Source organism: Helicoverpa armigera, chromosome 10 (genome assembly GCF_030705265.1).
Source record: "Helicoverpa armigera isolate CAAS_96S chromosome 10, ASM3070526v1, whole genome shotgun sequence".
Taxonomy (NCBI): Eukaryota; Metazoa; Arthropoda; class Insecta; order Lepidoptera; family Noctuidae; genus Helicoverpa; species Helicoverpa armigera.
The window spans coordinates 3,238,037-3,263,477 of record NC_087129.1 but is presented as its reverse complement, the minus strand read 5'-3'; the positions used below and the strand labels follow the sequence as shown (position 1 = coordinate 3,263,477).

Sequence of the window (25,441 nt, the reverse complement as noted above, 5' to 3'; positions counted from 1 at the left end):
TGGAGAAGGATTGTCGTACGGAATTGGTTTGGGGATTAAATATAAAAATACGAAAAAAATAATATTTTCTTTTTGTAAATTGGAACTCTCAGTTTTACTGTGACGCATTATATTTTGATATTTCCTATGAAACGGTAGATTCAAGTTAGAGAAAAGGGGCAGGACTTTATTTTTATAACCACTTTTTCATGCTTTCATCTAATTGAAATTAAGAAATTTTAATCTCGTAATATTAGTACTATTTATATTAAATAATACTATTTATTGATTGTCAAAATGCATATGTAATAGCAACATTTTTTTTTTTTTTCTTTTTATGTTCACTGTATTGTTTGTTTTGTGCCATATTTATTTATTTGTTTCTTGCGTCATTCGTGTGTTCGAAATAAATGGATTTTCTTTCTTTCTTTCTTCTTTCTTCAACAACGTAAATCAGAAGATTCAGTAAATGCTTCATTTCACTTCAATATTTCAAACCCAGCTGGCATAAAAATACATGAAAAGATAACGCCATAAAACCATTGCCTGTAGCTTTTGTTATCATGTGACACCAACGCTTTGGTATTTTATTTTCCCTATATTTCTACACAATGTGCTACCTGCATTTGAGCTCTAACTTTTATATTGTACTCATCGCCACGATTCGCTTTATCGTGCCCGTTGACAACCCTCTGTTACTCTTGATAAGCAAAAGTAACCCTTTTGTCTATACTAATATTGTAAAGAGGAAAACTTTGTTTGTTTGTTTGGTTGTATTGTAATGAATAGGCTCAAAAACTACTGGACAGTTTTTAAAAATTCTTTCACCATTCGAAAGCTACATTATCCACGAGTAACATAGGCTATATTTTATCCCGGCACGGGCAGTAGTTACCACGGGACGCGGGTGAAACCGCGGGAAAACGGCTAGTTTGCTATAAAAATGGAAGAACAAAAATGCTGACATTTAATGGTAGTCAATATTTTATTGCGCCCTTTTTAAAAACATAATGAATACTCGTACCTTAACATAGTTGGGAAAAGGTTAGGCAGATGACGAATGAAATATTGGTTCTTTTAAATTGATTTTACAATCAGAATTAATAAAATGTATTCTAATTTTGAACGTAAATACTCAAAATCCGGACTAATTGTTATTTCATAGAGAAATACAGATGTTACACTCTTTTGATACGTGCCTATTACCAAAATTCACATGACGTGTGTTTTTATATAATGTTAGACAGAGCTAAAACGTTCTAGAGAGTACTAAAAACAGTATAACAAAGAGATAATATTTAAAGGTCGTATTTTTTATTACCACCACATTATTCTCTCCTCAAAACGTGAGGGCACTTAAATGTGAATTGAAATGAAATTGCTATTTCAGATTTATGTCTGTTAGATGGTAGTAAAATCAGAAAAGTAAGTGAATAGAAGCACTAAACTTGTATGTAACTGAGTGAGCATTGTGCGTGCATTCTAAATCTTTGTCCTAAGTATTTTATAAGTGAGTTAGCCTGCTCAACTATTTATGTATTGGGTACCCACCCACCTAGGTGACTTGATGTCCAGTCCACGTAGTTCACACGCATAGTGCTCCGCCCATCAAAAAGATTTAACCAATTTTCATGAAATGTATGGAATCATTTGAGATTCTGATAACATTTGTTGCATCTGTTGCTGTTGTTGGTCATTATTTACCATGGAAATTAGGAAGAATTCAATGTTCCCAAAGGTCATTGAACTCTTCCTTAAGATTACTTGGTATTTACTAATATTCACCATCTTGAATGTAATCGGTTATTATGACAAGTATAGTGATGGATCGGCTACACGACGCACATACGAGTATATGTAGTGTACAAGATATATTATGTCCCTTCACGCGAAGTAGAGCGGAACCGCTTTTATTACGATACTGACAATTTCAAGCTGATGTAGACATAATGTATTGAATTTACAATGATGAATAGACCACTAATGGATAGGTGTAATTGTTATTTGTTACTTAATTACTTTATATTAGTGTGCATGATTCATGCTGTTCAACAATTTGGCCATATGTTCCCCAAGGAAGAATAGCTTTATCAACAAATGTAATATGTCTACGTATTAGTTATTGTATGAAATTCTTAACTGCAGTAGACATGAAGGCTCTATTAAAGCTAGCAAACCATGTAATAGTTCGATAGTTAAGAAGCTTACCCAGGTTGTATTATTTGGTAGGTATTGCCATTTTGCCATTGGGTATTTGTGCTGCTAAGTGCGCTACTGTATTGAGGATTGAAACTACAAGCACATGAGAGGTTTCAGCTTTGTATTTAACACATTGTAGCACATTGCAGTCCCTTTAATGAGTTATATTTATAGAAGAAACGTATTCAAGCATAAAAATGTCGCATTGCGAGGATAAACCAGAAAAAAAAAATATTTTCGAAGATCCTGTAAAAAACCTTGATTTTAGTTAAACACAATCAGTATAACGATGACACTCAAGGACCGAAGACTTTGAACAACCTAATTAGGTAACTTGAATGGTAATCAAATCCAAAGAAACCGTCAAATGGAACCGATTCCGATTACTATCGACATTACGTGATCTCGGTACTAATGAACTCGATCAATAGAATAGTTAATTCGACTTCGTACAAAATGGGTTCCAATACAAAATAAAGTCCTTACAGATACTTACGTAATTTGAAAAATAAGATAAAATTATTTCAGTAAAATATATAAGTTGAAATATTCTCGAAGATTTATAGGTCAAGTCAAAGTTCTGAAGAAATGAAACTTCATTCCCGAATATGAAATCCTTCAGGTCTCGGATTATCTTTGGGTGATCGTAGCGAGATGCTATCATCGTTTGAAGCTTGGAACTGAAACGAACATTCCAGACTCTAATTCACATTTCTCGACTGTAATGTCAACCTGATTAGATTTAGGCTGTCTACAGATGTCCCGTTCAGTTGGTTCTACTAAATCTTGACGCTAAATACAGGGATGGCAAACATAGCATCCAATTTTCAATTTTACAATGCCTTTACGAGTTGTCAGCAAACAAGTAACCCAATACCCAGCTTAAATGAATGGCAATCAATCAAAATACGCCCAATATTGACTACAAAAACACATTTTGACTGCGTGAAAAATACCAATATCCCCATATTGAAACGCTGTACCTGTCATATAAAATATTTTCCTTCATATCAATTTTCGGGTATCAATTGAAACCTTTTTGGAATAACAGTTCTCTATAAGATGCTCTAATACAATGCTATATATTAAATGGAGCGTGCATCTCTGAAAATCGTTCTGTTCAAATATTTTACATCGGAAAAATTTCCGTCGCGTCGAAATTCACTTATTCGTAGCTTTTGTTCTTTATCTGGGGATAAAGGGATATACCCAGAATAGTTTGTTTATTTTCAGATATTCGTGTGTACCATTCATTATTTTCGTTCGTTTTATTTTTATGTTATCGCAACGAGCGTCCCTGAATTTCCAAAGAATCTACTGATTCTCAACTTTCTTCTTTCAGGAGGTCTCAGGACAAATGAATGGTAAACCAAAGGTCACTGAATAACCGCGAAATAAATCAGTCTGTTAGGGTCAAAAGTGTAGTTCCTCCAATGGTAGCATTGGTCCAACAGTACCGACTTATCGCACGATTTACGAGGCAAACTTCCCGCAGCGATGTTCATATGTTTCACATAGGCCTTCTGCTCGTATATCACCTAAGTTTTATTAAAGAACCGTCTAGAACTCGAACCACTGTCAGACTTTTCGAATGTTATTTTTAGGAACGTGTAAGGTGACATTTCGGTTACTCACTTATTTTCCTCAAGGATTTAAGTTGGCCTGACTTATGTTCAATTGTCGTGTAGTAAAGAACGGCAAATATCATTCTGAGAGTATCTAGATATTCGCTTAGGTAAATAAGAAAAAAGTTATCAAGTTCGCAGAATTTTGAATCGTTTGGACTCGGTATTACCAGTTCCGATAACTTCACCAAAGTAAAAAAGTCACCACATTATCAGTAGGTAAAGTATTCTATTAAAACAATGAAAATACAATTTAAAACCACACAAAATAATATGAAAAGCAAGCAGATTAATTTTAATAAAACTGATCTCCTGACTAAGCCTATTATTATTTTTGTATTTACTTTGAATGTGAAACCCGTTATCAAACGCTTGAATTGAATTTGGGAGGGCCCTAACCATTATTTTTTATTAGATATCTACCGCTACCTTAGTAATATTATATGGGTATTGTATAAATATCCTCACAATACAGGCCAACTCAAGCGCTTTTCAAAAGGTACCGAGTATCCGTACCCACGCACTCAAACACATAAAGACACGCTCAATTTCAAATAATGTTTTGGCTTTCATATAAAAATAATCTCTTATAAATATGACATAATAATTATACTATACTGGCCTTCCTAAAAGATTGATCGATGTCTTTTTAATCCACGGCCATTGAATACACACAAATTATGTTTCATTTGTTTTTGCAGACATATTAATACTGACGTAATGCTAGCCTATGTACGTCATTTACGTATTTGTTTTGGAGATAAAAAAAATGGTTACGTACTGTGTATAGTAATCTGTGGTATCGCGTAGTGAGTGCCGACCTAACCTTGTCACACTGACCTTCGCTCTGGTATCAGTCCGCGGGATTCTGTATGCGGGTCATTTTACAGCACCACTTCACTGATTGCAACAAGGTTTTTTACGGCGACTCTGCCAAAAAGGAAAATTCGTCAAGTGTCAATGGAAAGCAAATTGAGTGCCCTCAATACCTTTCAATGAAAATTAACAAAAAAAATTCAGTAGCTATTGGACACACTCTGAGACATTCAATGGTTACTGATGCTGTTCCTTACTGCAGAATTTCTATGAGAATCTGTCACTAAGGAGTGACTTGAGTAATCATTAAATGTCTCTGAGTGTGGGGGTATGGAGCATATAATATTAGATATTTTTTGCATGGAAACAAAATAATTATTTGTAATACTTTCCTCATAATTTATAAATAGATATGTAACTATGTATTATTGTCAATACTGCCTCGTTGTGACTGCCTCGTTGGTCTAGCTGTCGCAAGCGCGGCTGCTGAGCACGAGGCCTCGGGTTCGATTCCCGAGTCGGGCCGAAATCGCTTTGTGGGTTTTAGAAAACTTTCACAAAGCAGCCCGGAGCCTGGAAGCTGGTGATTGATACACCCGTGCATCGGAGAGCACGTAAATGTCGGTCCTGCGCCTGATCTCTCTCCGATCGTGTCGGATTACCGTCCCATCGGGCTATGAGAGTTAAGGAATAGGGAGTGCACCTGTGTCTGCGCAAATGCTCGTGCACTATAATATGTCCTGCGTAGTTGGCTAATCTCCTTACATGAGAACAGCCGCCGTAGCCGATAATCGGCTAGGAGGACATCATCATCATTGTCAATACTTTACGATGTTTTTTCCTAGACACAACGTCCATAGCTTGACGTAAATATTCGGCAAATGAATTCCGTACCAATACTACGATACATAGGTAACAGTAATCAATCATTTCAATAAATCGACTCAGCCTACCGCAGTCCACTGTTGGACATAGGCCAGATACGTATGGACTAACGACCTTAGAGGTCATTCAGAATATACATACTAGAATAGCGATCCACACCGACTTCGCAAGGGTAACAGTTCTCGACTATGTAATTGATCTTATTCTTCATTAACACCTTCCTCTTCAATCACTATATCTATTTAAAAAAACCGCATCAAAATCCGTTGTATAGTTTTAAAGATTTAAGCATACATAGATATAGGGAGGGACAGACAAACCGACTTTGTTTTATACTATGTAGTGATACAGAAAATGATGGACATGGTGTGTGTAAAAAGTATCTAGAGGCTAACAGCGTTTTCGCACTTGTCGCTAGTTTCGGATTTTGTCGCTAGTATCCGCTCGGTTTGGGCTAAGCACGGTACGGCACACTTCCCAAAAACCCTTTTGCGCGTACAAGCTCTTATTTAAGCGTTATTTTAATTCAGGCTAGATCTGTCAGTTGTTAGGCTCGTGTATAGCAGGCGGAAAAACTAAGCGGATAATCCACTAGTTTGAAAGCGATCTAACATGGAGTAACATACATATTTGTGTTATGGATAGGGCTTAGTCATCCGCCTAACCTTTTCCCAACTATTGTAGGGTTGACTTACAACTAACTGGACGCAGCTAAGTACCAATATTTGGCTTAGTAAAGTAAAAAATACTATCTTTCAAATAAGTTTCATAGAACCGGGTAAAACCTCGTAAATATACAGAGCAAGTGAAAACAAAATTACACGCCTTTCCTTCAGTTAGTTAATGAATTCCCTGTTACATTTAACCGAACATGTAAAAATAACGTTTACTATACAAATACGGTAGTAATTACTGTTGTTTATTTGCGTTCGCTGGCTCAGCTTACTTCAGTTCGTATTTATAGCAGCAGCTAAGGAAGCGAGCGAGACTACATAAACAGACTCCTTCCTTGAACATCCTGATATCCGGGGAATAAGTTACGTGCACGTATTGTGTAGCTTGTACAGCAAAATACTGTTAAGATCGGTTTTGGTATTGGATGCCAAATAAAATTAGATAGGTACAAAAATGTAGGAAAAGTACAGAAGTACCAATATCAAAAAATAATCTCAGCTCCGAACTACATCGATCTATTGATCCGAACTATTGAAGCTTGGATGCTATAATTTCTCAGTGTGTGAATTGATCAAGCGGCCGAAATCTTAGATGACCTATTTAATGTGGGGTATTCAGGACTACATTAAGCGTAGTAAGTCAATATACTACATCAACTCTCTAGTTGTACTCTGTACGGTCGTAAGTTCTATTATAACGTATATCTTCGTAAGCTACATACTGCTACCTAGAGCTTTAACCTTCGATATTTTTGATCCCGGTAAGCTAGCGCAATATTCATGTTAAGGTTATTTTATCAGAAAGCTCTTTTTGCTACAGCTAAAAATAAAATAACATGACACTTTTTCAATGTCTATTTAATGCAGCCAAATTCGTTTTAAATAATCATTAAAGAAACAGTAACAGGACCTCAAAGATTTGTCTTATTTTAAGGGGTCCCAACGCCATAACGCGCAAAGGTAACCATAACCATTACCTTTCCGCTATGGGAACCTTAATTGAACATTTTAGTAAATAGCCACCAGATTTAATCTCTTCACATATTGGTTAAAATTACCGAATTTCCACGATGAAAACGCGAATACTCTAGCGATTATCTACCGCTTTGTATGACGGAATAATCGGGGACCAATTTGTACAGATTGGTCGGTCAAATGGCGCAATTGGAGTGCCATTCTATCTATTAATTTTCAATAGTTTTACTGTACAACTGAATATATATATATTTTTAAATTAGAAATGTGTATTCCTTACAGCTCTTGATATTTAGACAAGCGTGCTCTAGCTTAACATATACAATAGCAACCTACCACATTATAAAACTTACATACTCTGTATTGTTACAATTAGATACGTGTCTACGCTTAGCCTTAACCTGAAGATTGCCATTAAAATACAGCTTCTTTGTCATATGTCATCAGATACAAAAGTATCAGATCAATAATTCACAAAACTTTACTTTCCAACGTCTAAACAGCAAGTAAAGAGGCAACTCCCTCCCGGGAACTCCCTTGCGGCTGGTAAGACCGACACTTGACGGTGTATGCGACTGTAATGTGCACTTGAGACACTGCGAGTGACCCTGATTGTTACCGGGATGCACTTCACTGGTATAACGATGCGCTTCTTACATTTGCTTTATGGCTTCTTGATGTGATGTTTGAGATTTTGAGTGTCTTTTTCGGTTTAATGGACAAAAGGAGCTATGTTACTATATTGTAGTTTTGCAGAGCTGTGGGCAGAAAAAACAAATCCTTCAAAAAACATGTACAGTGTCTGTCAAATTTTTCCTATGTATATCTTCTTTTGCAAAACATGTATGTACATAGCAATGTATCTGCATTTTTCCAAGAAATTATTTTTAATCTGATTCTCTAAAATTCAATTTCCGTATCCCAAACTTCGTTTTCCTATTACTCGCTTCCGATTCAGCTATCCAAACAATCTGCAGTCGTAGAGTAATATCTGAGAAAAACTTTATATTGATACTGATTCAGATTCGCTTACACAAGGGAACTTCACTAGACTTGTAATACGTACCACTAAGTTGAATAAGTAAACAATAAGAGAATATTGGCTGTTGTACAAAGTCAAGCGAAAATTAACCACGAACAAGTTGGTTATCTTGCAATCAGGTACGCACAGACTTGTTGGTTTAAGCCTCTAAACCCTCGTCTAATCTTGCGGCAGAACAAGCAATAATTCATTTGCACAGAAATTGTAAACAGGACTGTAATCTGTAACCAAGTATAGTGTAAGGAGGAATACTTAATGAGCACGATACATTTGTTTCTCACCAAAAAGCAAATTGTAAATGTTTACTTGTTGGCGAGAACAAACGACGTTCACGTTAACGTGGGTCGCTTCCGAGATAGATAAGGCGATAAGAACAAACTATACCTGCTTACATATGACTCAAAATTAAACTATATACCTATTGATAACAGTATTTTGCCCAAACATTGAACATGAAACTTTGACGCTACCGACAAAATGCTGGTTTGAAATTTCAATATTAGTTTAGATAACCTGTCATAGGCTTAATCTGACCTAAATCAATAAACCCTATTGTTACCACAACTTCATTGGGTAAAATCCACAGTTATAATTTTAGCTATGAAAAGGTACACCTATGTCACTGAAAAACCTATGACGCTTGATTGGACTAAATGTTAAATCTTTTAACAAGTGGAATAAATGACCTATTGCACAATCATCAGGGAATCTTTCCTTCATTCCACATATACGCAAATTAAACTTTCTCTACGGGAATTCATGCAAGCTCTTTAGTCTTGCTTGCTTATCTTTAGTCGCATCAATATATCTAAAGCAGAGTTCTGATTTTCACTGCACCAAAATTTGACTCAGAGTTCATATATCAAGCGGTAGAGATAGCCAGTGCAATCACTTTAGAATACCGACCATGCTCGACTTTTGAACTTGCTCAGCAATTTGTCTTCAGATGCCGTTAAACGCTCTGCCAAACTCCGGCCGATATTACAAGCCATGCCATTAATATTCGTGTGCTGTGTGGTGTCGTGGTGGGACAGTTACTTCTTTAAGAGGCACAATTAATATAAACAAGCACTTTAAGTAGGTATTTTCGTACAAAGATATTATCTACTTACGATGTTTACACATCATGTAGTAGAGTAGCAAAGAGAAGATAAGTAATTTACAAAGTCCGGTAGGTAAAGGAGTAAGAATTAAGTATTCAAGACTTGAATGTACATAATTACAATTATTTATGGATCAAATAGCTACTAACTTAAAATTCAAGAGCAGCTGCAGAACAAAGCTACTTAATCTATAAATAACGCATAAGAACGCATAACATAAGGCACATAACTTACAATCATCGGTAAACAATGACGAATGTAATCTCGATTTGTTTCAATAGCACTGTTTACTTTAAGACGCATTTTGTATTACATTCGAAGCACGAACTCTGGCGGCCTTGGCTTGCTCAATCACTGCGATAACAGCCGCTGAACTACTAACAACCAGACAATCATGACCCCGTCGACCATTGCACATACCCCTTCCAGTTTTACATATCCAAGGATCAAGAAGAGTGGAGAAGCTCAATGTATACTGGTCTATTTTCAAAGGGCTTTACGATGTTATGGTTTAACTCTTTGCGGGTTCAGAAACACTCCAGTTTTGATGAAAATATTTCAAGAGCTTTAATTTCGGAATACTTGAATGGCTGTTAAAACAACGAGTCGGTGTTTCGGGGAACTTGAAATAAGTAATTTATTTAATTAACTTCTGTTCGGACTATTTGGTGGAGTTTCTAGTGAATTCTACGAGTTTTTGTCTTCAGCATTGTTTTATTATCATGATTTACGTTGTTACAAGGGGAGTAAAGGTTATCGGTGAAGCCATCACCAGGTTATCCTTAAGTTAGACAATGGTAATTTAGCCTCACAATAAAATTACGTAAATTCTCAACTTCAAAATGAATATAGCGGCGTCGGTTAAGCTTATGCAATAACTTATCACTTGATTTAATTTCGTCCTTATATTTGATGATTCTAGGTACCCATTCTGATAGAAAATTATTAGATCTTTAATGACTAATTTTAAGTGCGTATATGCGTCTTTTGTTGCGCAATAGAATTTCTTTTCTTTCTTCATCTTAAAACCTTTGTGTTAGTGTATAGGTAATTTTCATAAAGTTATCTCATGTAATCTTGGCGATTACGTAGGTCTAATGTATGTTCCGCTCACATTATACACAATGAACGCTGATTTCATTACTCCTTTATCATATCATATTATCGTTTCTTATCTGATCGAATTATCCTTGGAAGCCTCAAATATGAACAAAGTACCTACTTACTGGTGTAGACTAGCTGACTCACCCGGCTTTGGTTAGATTTTGAGGGAACTATGCCAATCAACCGGCATTACAATAACTGATGGGTTAGCTGGAGAAAGGATCCCAAAGTTTCAATTTTTCTCAGTGAATTTCTCTCGATGTTTTTTCTCATACAAACTTGATGACTGACAGACGGACATTCACATGATTCTCCATGTTTGCCTTCAAGCCATGTACTCACTCGGCAACGGTTTGGCTTGGATTAAAACAGTAGGTACATCTTATCTCAATACGTTTTGCAAATCTCCGATAATTCTACACGTACAAAAGGTCCATTGTTCAGTATTGTGAACGTGGAAACTATTCAGTTCTGTGTGAATGGAACTCTTCTTCCAAGACACGGAATCCACTCTGCACTCTGATTAATTTGCACTGCTCAAGGAGGCAGGAGTGGGGGGGGATCAGTCTATAGTTTTGTTCCTCCACTATATTTGCGCCTTCGTTATCACGCTTCGATTACCTAATTTGGTTCTGATTGGATAGTTTTGTTGGCATTGTACCTATTATCGATAAGTTATGATTTCTCATTTACCAGGCTTAATCGATTCTATCTTTCGATTTGTGTAACAAATGTTTGATTGATAACTAAGCCGGCATAATCGGTAACATTATTTGTATTATTTGATTCCCGTGTGTTATCGCTCAGAATCATACTGTGTACTTAGTTAAATTAGAATCTATTAGTGTTTCACCTGTTTCAATCAATTTGACGTACCTGTTTAATATATTAATCACTACTACTGTAGCAATAAACATCAGATTGTAATTAATTTGAAATCTAGTTTTAACCACTACAGTTTATATACAGCTCACACACGTCTGAGTACATCTAGAATTAAATATAAATCACATTAATAAAAGAGGTCCTGTCTATCTTAATCTTAATTATGTACGTGCTTTAACCTATGCACTTACTTAACAGCTTGATTCCAAGAGTACTTCTGCCGAAGCTATGCCTCCACCACGCACTACCTACGTAGCGGTACACATTCTAAATTAATTAGGTTCCAAGATAAATTAGTTCGACAATCTCCAACAATAGTTGCGGGTATTCATTAGTGGTACAAGTACAAGATCGTTGTTAATTACATTATAACTATCCTCTACTATTCTATTTAAGCGTTTCACACTAGTGGATTTATCGCGCGTTAACTCTCGACACATCCAACGCTATAAAAATCCTGTCGCGCTCGTATCCAAGTGACATCTTCCATACCAGCGGTCGTCAATTGTTTTTAGTTGTCACAGCCGAAAGAACTGCTTAGAAACTCCACTAGTGTGAAAGTACTCTCAACTGGTAGCTTGTTACTGATGTTGTAAGACTTGGCGTAATTTTAGAGTAAGGAGTATGTTCTACTCGTAGTCATTATTAAGGATACCTTCGGTACGGAACATGCTTTTAGGAGCAAGCAGTGGTTAATTATTAAGTCAGTATCTTACTATGTAGGTATGTAGCTTTATTGGGTTGGAAAATATACCTACTCGTAAAGTCAAAGGTCTAATAGCTCAGTCTGACATGAATTAATTGGCAGGACTAAATGATAAGTTATATTTACATACGTATATCTAAGGTATTTTAACAAAACATGGTAAACTTCCAAAGCGTATGTTCGATGTTAAACTCTTTTTTACAATAACTCAGAGGTTGAAAACGCTTTTTTATGAGTGAAAATAAATAAAAAGGTTACTAAAAATGTTTTATTTTTGTCGTTCTCACCAGTTTATTTGCTGTCGTAAAAATATAATTAAATAACTCTTTTTTGCAACTCTTTAATTTTTTATGTAAAATAAAATATGCGAAGTGAATTAAAAATCGCTGACGCAACTGTTAAAGGCTTAATGGAGGAGAACCTTTTTTTCGTACAATATTTTTATCCAGTTTTTCCAATTAATGTATTTTTTGGAAACGTATTTTTCCTACAATTATTTTTTACACAATTTTATTAGAATTATAATTACAATTACCCTGCTACGCGGAATTATCCGAAATAAGTCTTTTGTATAAACATTTTAAACAAAAGAACTGAACACTTCAACAAAAACTCCAAAGTTTTATAAAAACACCGTTTAAAAGGTGCTTAATTAACTTTCGGGACATCTGTACCTTGTCGACTACCTTATTAATTTTACTTTTGCTTCTGAGGCCTTCAAAGAGATTATTTAATAATAAAAAGTACCACCTCAAATCTATACTAATATTATAAAGTTGAGTATGATTTAAGAGTTTGTTAGTAGGTATGTCTGTTTGCTTGTGTGAACGCACATATCTCGGGAAATACTGGTTCGATTTGCACAGGTCTTATATTAAGGAAGCCCTTTTATTAAGGAAGGCTAGGTTAGTTTTAACTAGGTACACGAAAAAGTTCTCATGGGATGCGAGTAAAACCGCTGATGGAAGTTAGTCTTCGCTAATGTCTAAAAAGTGACTAAATTTTAATACCCACATACGGAATTCTAATTTGATGAGTAGGGATTAATAACGAAGTTGAAGGTAAATATTTGATTTCGTCCGCAGATACCTTTCGGTATGGAAAGGATATGTTTTGTTTGTGGTCCGTCCGGCGTATATTGAAAAGGGTTCGGGCACCGTATCAAACATGACTTTTAATTAGACTTTGGCCAAACTTTCCCTTGCTTCGTTATTAGATAGACAGTTTTGAATAAATGTTTTTAGTGAGAAAACTAAGCTATCGTTATGTGTTAGACTTTAGGGCTCAATAAAGTTAGAGTTAGTTTCTAAAACTTGACGTGCCGATATTATATTGTATATAAGTTTATGGTGTATATTTATGTATTTAACAGATTTAACAATCGTCAACAATTAATTAAACATTCCTCCTTTTTAGTACCCTAACACCTCAAGAGTCTTTTATATGCATAGGTTGAAAATCAAAGGCGAAACTCATAAAGGCATGGAAACCCATTGATTATCCGTTCATCCCATCTAATATTAATGCAATAGACAAACTCATGTAATCATAAAACAAGTTATGAATAAAACATTTACGTACATAACTAATTAAAACGTACAGTCAACTTCAGTTCAGTGGTAACAGTTTTATAGGAAAATCGTACTTATTACTATTGAGTTAAGGTGCATGACAGTTATGTGCCGTCTACCGTACGGGTCTCATCGTATGGTAATTGCTATCTAATCTGTGAGAACTTGCCTACCCTTATTACAATTTTGCTAACGTTAACCCTGTGCTGGAGCATTTTTTCGTAATATCAAAGTGTATTCGGACTTTTAATATTAGAAATAATACCTATAATATTGGAAGGGTCAAGTATTTGACGCTGGGAGGAAAGGAAGTAGCTATTTACAGATTTTTCTTCAAGCAGTAAACGTCTGGGCTGGCTAAATGTGGAACCCTATTTTTTCACCAAGAAACATAGAGCTTTTTTCATATGTTTTCACCATTAATCATTAGCTCCAGTTCAGTATCCGTCAACCGTAAGTAAGATCAAGGTTAATATATACTTTTTTAAATATGGTAAAACCCATTAATAAAGTCCCGCAAAAACCCAGTTCAATAGTTTATCTCAGTAAGTCGCGCCGCCGTAGTTTGGTTCCGATAACCTACTCTGGTTCTAACACGAGCTACAAATAATGTAAACACAAACAAACAATTTATTCTTACTCACGTAATTTAATTCAAACTACTAACGCAATTTGTGTACAGCTACGATAAAAGAATAAAATACGGGCGCCATTTATAAAATATGCATAAGTTTTGTTGCTGGTAATAAACAAGAGCTCACTAGAAACGCTGAAAAAACATCGAATGAATTTGTTTTCACTTATCTTTTTGAGTGTATTATTTTTTCTTTGCTAACTGTAGTACCGATCAAGTAAACATTTTCAAAACTTCAAAAATAATATTATATACATATATATAAATATGAATGCTCCGCAAAAAATCTGTACACATTCAGATACACCAAGTCTGGAACTACCGGCCCTAGGCAACATAATTCGAAACAAAACTACTCATATATCGATAGATCAACTTCTGCGAAAACTATTCAGGAATTATGTAGGTTACATCATTGTTATGATGATTGATTTGACGTTCAGACAAAACACGATACTACAGGCATCAGTCATCAATCGTTGCTAATCCCGTTATAACTCATTTTCGCATTACAGGGATTAAAACAAAACCGTGTTTTCTCACTAAATTATTGATGATACTCATTTAACCTGAGTCTTAGCAATTATGAAGGGAAAAGCCCTTGATCTCCACAGGGAATTTTGAAAATGGTGCGCGGAAAGAATGCCCAATTTTTTATTAGTTAGGTTCTACCGACAAGGGAAATGGTGAATCCGCCTTTCAATATTGTGAGGCTGCATTTTTAAACACAAGAAATATAGGGATGCAGTTCTGTGTAAGTTAGTTAATAATTGATAGAGGAATTGTATGTTTCAATTGATATTAAAATAGTTTTGTGCCTGACACTAAAGAAGAAGAAATTCTATTGCCTTTTCATGAAAAAAAAAATCCCAAAGTTATGACAACTTTCCTGAAACCAGTTCATTGCCATACTGAAATCATTAAGTGATTCGTGAATACAAAACAAGATGTTTTGCGTCAGACCACCGCAGGCAAGGATTTATCGCAATATCTTATTTATTCACACGTTTTATCCTCTTGTTTTTTACGCCTCAATCCTTATAAAAGTGCGAATATTTTTCTCAGAACACACGCTCTTTCATTTGGTTTGTTTCGTAATTCGAGACGTTCATTTCTTTCGTAGTACACTTGTATCAATATTACGGGCTGTCTTGAGTGACATTTTTATTTATCTTGACGATGGACAAGAACAAATATTTCTCGACTTATAATAAAGATAGGTGAAACAAAATGATGGTGAAAATCAAAATGAAAAAAATATATATATTATTTCGAATTCTGAAAAGCATTGCACTGAAAGTAAATTCAGAAAATCTTTTTTTAATTTTCATTACGAATACACACCTACACGAGTTGGGTTTCATAAATTGCATAAAAAACAACGTTGGTAGTTAAAAGATTTTTTATCAAATCGTATCCAACGCACAATTTCTTATCGCATATAACTAGCTATAAAGTAAAATGACACGTTTGGCGACGCGCCAAAATATAAATTTGTCACTAAACGGTGACTTTATTGCGTTACGCGGCGATGTGATAAATGGTCATCTAGCTGTGCTCACTTATTACTTACCTTGTTGATATGTTATTACATTTTTCACTGGCAGGAATATTTCTCGATAACATGTTGCAATGTTATCAAAACACATGGACAATTTGAACTTAATACGAACCGCGAACATGCTGCACTATCCTTTTACACCATCTTCGGATCGTGAAAATTGAATCTGGCGGTCACCCACTATGCAGCAATATACTCCTTCGAGAGCTAAAATAGAGCTCCTTATATCTTCATAATCTTTGAGTTTTCACTCCCTCACATTTTTCTCAGCAAACACATCTTTCCACGTAAATGGCCCATCGTAGTCACATTATTCAATCATGTGAACCTCAAAACCAGCAAATAAAATCATAAGGCATATTTCTCCGGTGTACCGTAAACTTAGGATAAAGAAACAATATAGCATGAGGCAGGGAACCATTTTGAAATAATCTGAGCGGAGATAGCTTCATAAAACATGGATGCGGCGAGCGTCCCTTGAGTACCACATATTCATTCACATAACTCGAACAGATCTCTTATATACGCCGTTATCGCGTTAAGTTGGGAGGGTAATAGGCGGTTAGACACATAACACATTTTCACAAAATAAAAAATAATTTGTCGACGATATTTTTAAGTCTCATAAAATTGGGCCATGCACCAAACGAGCTAGCCTCAGGACGCTACATATATACAACTTTTTTCAGATCCAGGATCCCTTAATTAGTAGCAGCACGAGCGTTAAATCAACGAAGCAACCATCTCGTTACATGGTATCTGTTTTTCTCTCTTTTAATGTCCTTTTAATCGGGTTAATGGTGTTTCCGTCGTCCGTGGGTCAATGTGTGCTGTAAGAGAAAATAAAGTGCATCTACTGCTTATCGTCTGTAGCCAGGAATAAGGTTGCAACCACATGAATGTCTTTGAATAATTAATTTTAAGCGGATAGGGGATGAATAACTGCGGACCTGAAAGCAAAATTGCCGCATCAAAATTCTCGCTCTTTCTTCTTTGCCATTTTAAAACACGATGCTTCTTCCTTTGCTAGGCTAGCTACTAATCAAACAATAATGTGATGCAGATAGTGAAACGAACCAAAATAACAAGCAAAACGAAATCATGCAGAAACTACTTACCTAACCAGCAAACGAAAAAGTTTAAACACAAACTCTAGTGGGACACAATTGTGCCAAGTGGATGAACTGGCAGAACGCCACCTGATGATATTAACCGAGGTTACCGGCAACCCTTGCTTATTGTCAAAGTTCACTTTTATGTAATGTACTCGCTACCTGGAAAATTAAGTTATGAAGTCGTTAATTAGAGTTGACAAAGTGTGCGGAATAAAGTTGCTTTTATCAGGCATTTTTTTTGGAGAATGGAACGGAATATTTGACTCTTGTTGACAGGCAGATAAAATCGACACGCAAGCGAGTAAAACCTTTTTGTAAAATTAAACAGCAAAACAAATTACAAACAGTATTTACCCAAGATTCTCATTCAACGCCTTTTAGAGGATGAAACAAAATAAAATAAACATCATTCTTACAAAAGAAAGATAAATGTAAAACAAATAAGTAGTATAGAAAACTATTCTTTGCTCAGCCAGCAATCTGCCATTTCTTGTGTACACTGCAATGTTTGTGTTGTTTGTTCGTATCGAGCACAAACATCGTTGTTACAATCTGCGAACCGATAGGAAACCCCTTGTTACCTGTAAGCTCGATAACAATTGAAATATTGTATTGAGGAAGATAAAACGTGTCTATGTATTGAACAGCTGAGAGAGATAGAACTTTACAGATGAGTTGCATCTATTTGAGGTTTAAAATTGCATAGTCCGTCCAGGTCCTGTTCATGTATTAAACAATTGAGCGACTTTCATTTACTTAAGAATATATTGATTTATCGTATTGACTTTATTATGCAAGTTTCGATTATGCAAATTGAATCTCTCTATTCTCTTGCTATCAACACTTTTTGATGGGTCGTTAAAAATTTAAACGAAACCTGAGTCCCTTGCATCACTTTTCACAACATCCTTCGACACTCAATAGTCCATAATATAAACGTAACATTCGATACATGGCCGTAGATAAATTTATTTACGACGTGCCGCTAACCCACTCGCTTGAACAGTAACTCCATATTAAAGAGAACGGGCCATCATCAGTTTTATATCGGTTACGCAAAAACCAGATCTTGTTTTGGCATATGGTTTAACGAACACAAAGCAGAAGTCTACATTATTAGATAGGTATATAGTTTCCTTCACCACATCTTTCATGAAGGTTGTTTGCGTCATTTTCAAAGTTTCTTCGTGTTTACCAATGTGTAAAAGATGGCAATGTGTATGCTGCTTAACTTTACCGCTAATGGCTTTTCTGGATCAGTAGGCAGCACTTAAATCTTGTGTGTTTGCTTCAATCAAAACATGAACATAATTAACTGGGAAAAGACGCGTCAAATGGAAAAGATAGTTCAAATAGTACAAACTTTGAGCTATGAGAGATAAGCGTTTCTGATATAATTCTTACATAAAAAAATCAATTCAGTATTTTTTTGCTTACTATATAGGGAAATATTTCTTTGAATAACAGTTGAATGCTTGAACGACCACTGCGACAGTCAACTCACAGACTTTTTTCCTGCAAAAATCAAGCACGAAAAAGATGGGGTCCGTTTACATCTCTTTAATGTAAAAAAACCTCTATAACACATTTCCTAGTCCGAACCTCTTTTTAGTAAAAGTCACATACCTACACGTCAGGTAAGTACCTACATATAAAGCAGGCAAAAACTAGTGGCCGAGATAAACCAAAACACGTGAGCTGCAAGATTACTGATGCGGCAGTACCAGTCCTGCGGTCAGGAGCGTCTGGCTCACGCTAAGTACTACAAATGGTACCGGTCAAATAGAGGCGCTAGGATTTTGTAGGCCAGTCACACATGTTATGTAGGGTAGGAGGACGTATATAAATCACTGGTTTCGTTTTAAGGTTTTATGGTTTTCGTGTGTTGGTATAATGAGGGCCATATAGGATTGTATGTGATTTGAGCAACTTTAATGGTTTGATACGAATTCAAATGATGGTAGGTAACGGTACCACCTAAAATAGAAAACGCAGGCAATTTATATTGATACTTATAAAGCTATTATCAATGCCAACTCTAACCAAAATTAACTATCTATTTGTAAGTACAATTGCACCTGTCATCACTCTATCTTCGCATAAAACCGCAAACTTGCTATCACTATCGTCTTCCATTCATCAACAAAAAACATCTAAAGTAAGGTCAATCCCGTCAACTTACGATCGCCAATAAACTACATTTCACGCTCAATAAACCGCGAATATAATACCCAGCATTACGTCTGATTTGTGACACAAATTCTCGAGTGAAAATCTTCGGACATACTAACTCTGTGACGACGGTATAAAAGCAGACGCACACTCAAATTTTTAGTCGGCCGACATTTTGATCGGGCTCATCAATCAGTACTGAAATATATTGTAGTACCGTTGATATCAGACCGACTATAAACTATGATTGAATTCAACATTTTCTTAAAAAAAAAAACTACCATCACTCCAACTGTCGGCCGACTTTTTATCGTGTAGTGTGCTACTCTTTATGCTCGGACAAGGAGGAACTTTATAAGTTATAGCGGAGTTAAGTAAATTAGCTTCTCACTGCGTATCGAGCTATCAACACTTCATACTGTGATCTCTGTGATGAAACGACGGGGACAGTCATTATGTAAACTCGACTATTTTTGTGCTCTCTAAATTTAGAATATGGCACTATTGGAACTTTGTCTGTAATACTTTTTTAGAACAGCCGTTTCGTTGTGCTTTATTTTTGGTTGCCTTATTTAATTGACTCAGCATTTTTAATCGTGAACTTGCTACTTTGATTAAACTCATTAAAACGTCTAAAACATGGATTAAATATTTTCTTTAACCTTTCTTATAGAAGACAAAAATATGATGTGCTACGTATTATGTAACTTTATGTATATTCCGATAGACTACGGAATATGGAACAGAGTAATATTATAAAACTTACATTTTGTTTCAGAAGTGAATTCCAGTCCTGGTATCATACCTCAGTTATTGGAAAATCATCCAAAAGAAAAAGGTAAGATTTTTCTCAATTTTCTTTTAACTTACAGTATGGCGAAACACACTGTCTATAAGTAATTTAGTTAAGCTGTCTCTCATAGAAACTTAATAAAACATGCATATCAGAGTATATCAATTCTAACTGTGCCTAAACAATATTTCTTAATACTTACATGACAATCTTAGAAATATAAAAAAAAAACATGTTGTTGTTGTAAATTTTTTTTCTGTGTCATAAGTAAAACCTGCCTGCCACCTACGGTCTATACACTACTAGTAGGCATTGTGCAAAAAAACTTCTGTCGTTCACGATCATTGCTCCATTGTTCGGCACACAGGTACCTACTGAGCCCGGGTGTCGGATATAGGCGTTAGGCCGACTAGGCACTAGATCACGCACAGACCGCATATAGGCCACACACAGGCTTCATACAAACGAGCGAATTGCTGACTTATTAGAAACACGCCAGGTGTTCTGCGGTCACGAACTTTGAGAATCGGTGGCAGGTACGGTACCTTTGTGATTTATGTGATAAGTTTATTTTTGACGAAATTTTCTTAATATTTCCAATTCGAAACCGTTCGAAACTAATTCATAGTTTTAAAAAACATAGATGTTATCATTGAAATGAGAAGCTATATAGTTATTCATTAAGCGCCTATAAGTTATATGTATTTTTATCTGTAACCAATAATTGCTTAAAAGGTCACATTTGCGCGATACGCAATGTAATTTCAACGAAAAATACTGACGCAAAACCGATAAATAAATTATGTGGGATTACTTCAAAAGGACCACCAACTTGTGGGCCTGAAAGCCTCTGTTAAACGTTTTATAAAAGTTTAACGCTGCAGCGATATTGTGGAAAAGTTCTGTTGTCTGTAGGTCCTTTTACAAAAAAGAAATGACTTATAATCCCCGAAGCAAAATGAGAAAATTCGAAAAGTTGAAAAATTGCCGAGAAAATTAATATAAAGTAGAGAGTGTTAGCGGCGCTTTGGCGGGTCAATTAAGATGGTACCATTGTGAAAATGCAAAGGTTTTCGACAGAAATCACGGTACAAGCAGCCCGCTAATTAGCCCGAAAAAATGAAGAGGGGTGAGTGAAGTTATAGGAAAACAAAAGACTTACTCAATTTATTCAGAGGGCATTTTTTCGTTCGAGCGCTGCATTGTGTTGCTTTAGGAAAAAAACGATTGATTATACCTACAGGATGTTTTATTTACTTACCGTGTTAGACGTTACGGAAGTAGGGAAGTGACGCTTCTTTCGCTCTGGATAAATTCATTAATCTTTCCTGTCTTTACGTTAATTTTGTTGTAAAAACTCCTCAGTGTTCAGGGCTTTGTTGAAAGTAGGGTCATTTATAACGCGCTGTATATCGAAATTTATTTTAGTTGCCTAACTGCGAGCTTTATTGAAAATGTTTACCATTATTTGGTTTTCACTTATTTATTATTTTGTATAATTTTTGTTAAATGTTGCTTTGACAATTATTATAATGAAGAATGGTTGATTGCAAGTTAACGAGGGAACAGTAACTCACATTCATGCTGACAGGTTCTCAGCACATTACAGAGCATTTAATTATAACAAATGTGTAGGCTTACTCGAATGGTACATGAGTTTTCCTTGCCATATGATTTACGAAAAGATATGGGGAATTCATTGATGTGGTTTTCATGGTAGAAATTTATATTTAGAAATAAGTATCGTCTTCTTCATTATAAGCGACTACAAAAGAACATCATCCTGTATCGTCTCTCATATCAAAGTATACATATGTAAAAAATATAGATAAAATAATCCAAACACAAAAAAAATATTTTCAATTTTTACGCTACCATATAATTTTTTTGAGTCTGATACAATTTCCAAGAATTAATTTGTTATTCTTCTAAAAGTTAAAAACAAATATTTTGTTCAATGCGATTAAAGTGAGATAACACATTAATAGCGTAGATCCAACCTTTTTGTAAGCGTTACAACCCACTCAACAAAGGATAAAAGCAATTCTTTTTCCTTTTAAGAAAAAAAATATAACAACACAAGGCTGGTACGTAAATTATTTCCAACCTCATTCGATTCAACAAGCAGTAACCTTTCGCTTGTTATCACTTTGAGCAATCTACAGTAAGAGACCCTAATTTCCGGTAAAACGTCGACGTATTCAGAATGAGGAATCTTTGAGGCCTTTCCGCGAAAGTTACCTTTTTGAATGTCGTTTAGGTGAAGGAAATTACGTTTCTAGATACTGGAGCACCTTGAACAATTTTCGTCCCAATATAAGTTCAAAACTATAATCGTTTTTCTTCGTCCCCAATAACGGTTATTTTATAGCCATTCTTATTCATTTTGATATCGTTTTACGATAACTATAAAACTTGTTACTTGACATTAACTGAATAAAGTATTATCCTATTCAATTTATCAGAGGAGTTACCTAAATGTTTGTACTGGAAATCCCATTAAGTATATTTCAGAAATTCAATCGTGAAAAATCTGAGAATGAGAGTTTCTTCATAAATACTTTATATTAGGCACAAATTTAAAATATGACTCCTTGTTTTAACACCTGTCTCTCTTTAATGGAGTCAAACTCAACGAATCTAGATAAATCTCCATTTAAGAAAATATCTGAAATACGACAAAATAAAAAACTCAAATCATATCAAAGAACTCACATACTTCCTTAAGTTATATAAAAGGACAATAGACCATTTAGCCGTTATATCAAATACAAGTTGGCTAACAAAACCAAAAGAAAATATCATAAATAATATATTCTTACAAAAACCTTGTAACTGTAATGCACCGAAATTGTTACAAAGGGACTAGACAAAGGCAGGAGACGTCATGTGGTGCCTTTCCGGAGGGATCGCGTTTTTGCGCGACAATACAAAACCACAATGTTTTTATAAGTATTTTATTTCACATAAACAGTTATCGTTAATGGCTTCGGAGTGTTGATGACGCATGGTAAAAATTTCCCCGAAAAAAGGTTTTATAAACCCCGCCGTTAAAGTCGTGTAACATTTCATTTATTAACGCTAAACTCCAACGTTTAAATCGTCTGTTTTACAATGAAATTTCATGTTGCTTCAACGCATTGTGCCTTGCATGATTATTTTATTCGCTGTTCGGAACTCTGATCCCAGTTTCCTCCGAAAGTTCCGTAGTGCCCAATAAAGCATTTACTGTTATAATTAATTTACTTTATCGTGCAGTGAATAAATCCTTATTTGTATTCCATAGCATATTACCCCGTGACGTCACCAGGCGAGATATCGCCTCGTCACGCTAGGGTTGTCAGCGCGCACTTCGCTGCGCTCTAGTTTCCACTTTAACCCGAGGCCGTGTATCAAAAATGTCAGGATTATGCTAATTACTCAATCTGTTTCGAGTACCAGATGCTGGTGGAACAAGCCTTGCATACACAAGTGCCTGCTATATTTCATTTCGCAGTCATGGAAAAATGTTACCGTATATTACGTTGCTCGATATTAAAGCAATTATGAGTTCAGGAAAAGTTAATATTAAATATTGCGTCGACGTCATCTGAAGCGTGTTACAATTTTTCAGCCAAATTGTTCAATTTTACAAACGGCTCAGTATCATTTCTTAGCTGTAAAATACAAAAGCCGTTAAAACGAAGTGCCTATTTTCTCAAAAAAATACGTGCTCGTGCTTCTCCATTCTATTTTTGCCTGTGCAACAATTCATGTGCGTTTTTGTCTTTTTCGGATATGACAACCCTGGGGCGGCGCGCGACAAGTCCCGTCGTGGCGCGTCGCCAACTTCCTGAAACCACTGAAAAACTTTCCCCTTGTACTTCATAGCTGTCCACCGCTCTACTCGTTCTACAATAACCCTGATTTTAATTACTGTATAATATTGTATTGTTTAAAAATAGATACCACCTAGATATAACTTGTAAGAAAATATTTGTTCTTTTCATAACTTTAGATTCAGACTGAGTTCTGACCTAAATATTTTCAGCAACATTAATTAAATTTTCTCCCAAGAAATGTTCTGTAAGTTATATTTTGCTAAAAATAAATCATCTGTATTCCGTCTGAACAAAACTTCCACATATAAATACACCCAACTAATCCCGACTGGCTAAGCTAACAGTATGACGTCACCGCTTTTTAGTTGCCACCCTAAACGGGTGTCGAGTAAAACCGTCGGACACAAGACATCAGCCAGATGCCGCCCACATCTGCCAGACACAAAATGAGCTACTCTCTAAGATAATACGTTACATATCCAGTGCGCGTGCTGCGGACAGCGGCCCAAGAGAAACTACCGCAAAAAGTATAAATCCCTTCTAAGGGCGTAATAAATTGGTGTAACGAGCGACGGGAATCTTGTTAGGTCGAGACGGGCCGTAAACCGACCAGAGTCCCCGCTGACGTTCCCCATGCGAAGACATCTCTGTGTTCCACTAAGGGACCAAAGGTTAAAGGCTGACACGAACAGTTTGCGCAACCTAATGTGTATTTATGCCGTCTACCGATAGTAAAATTTTATGCGCACGCTACTGCGTCCAAATACTTGTCTATTATACATATAAAACCTATTTCGAGAGCACGAATGTTTTTTTTATTTTCTTTTAGCCTTTTTTAGAGACGGCGCGTCTTATAGTTTTAGAATAAGCACATAATAAACTGAATAAAATAAAGTTCCCTATAATAAAAGTTTTTCCGCGCAGTAGCACAAAATATGTACTTATAAAAATATGTACAAACATCTGTTTACATGAACAGAAAGTTTGTGCACTTCATTTTATTCGTGATTTTTTGTGGCATAAAAGAGATTCAATTCAATTTGATTGTTTTCAGCCTAAACGACCCCGACGACGAGTGCAGAAAAGGGTATACAAAATTGAAAATGATTTTTTATCCTGTAACAAAAAGCTACGACAGCTTTGTTTGAAATGTAAAAAAATATTAAACTGTGCACTCAGCAACTCCTGTCAAGCCGGTTTAATATTCAAACGGGATAAATTAAAACAAAAGCCGACAGAGATTGAAACACGTCTACGTATTGATGGATAGATATGTCCGGGGCTAAAACAAAAGAGCCAATTATTCTTTCAACACTCGGCGACTATTCATAAGGCTCACAAAGCTATTGTTTACTCCCGCCCCTCTTTTCATCCATATCCGCTTGTTATAAAAATTCGAATAATTTAATTTCTCGTCCCAAATTTTATTTAGTAGTCATTTCGTTTGATGAATTGTATAGGGAGTATTTGGCTGTTGTTTTATGGTTCTTGTTTACAAATGTAAATGCAAATCACACTTTATTAATTAGAATTCTCATATTTTTTGACTTCTTAATGAATTCAATTAACGCGCCTTTCTTTTATTTACGAATAACTGTCTAAAATGTTGTATGAAATGAAAATTAAAAATACAGTGTAAAGTAAAAGCTTTTTGAGCCGTTAATTGAGCAAAGTAACGCTCAGTAGTAGTTCAAAGCTTTTTACATTTATTTTTCATTTACATTTAATTTTTGTTTTAGTTAGAGCTTTTTTCATAGAGGCTTTTATAGGATCAAAAGTTG

At 35.4% G+C, this 25,441-nt stretch overlaps 1 protein-coding gene across 2 annotated transcripts in view; it reads left to right on the top strand.

Annotated features, from left to right (window-relative positions):
* LOC110374395 (CD151 antigen) overlaps positions 1-25,441 on the top strand; it is a 139,968-nt gene that overhangs the window by 25,838 nt on the left and 88,689 nt on the right. For both annotated transcript variants that reach the window (XM_049841047.2, XM_049841046.2), the window contains exon 2: positions 19,825-19,884. The gene's annotated coding sequence lies outside the window, so the exon portion shown is untranslated. The remainder of the gene's footprint in view (positions 1-19,824; positions 19,885-25,441) is intronic.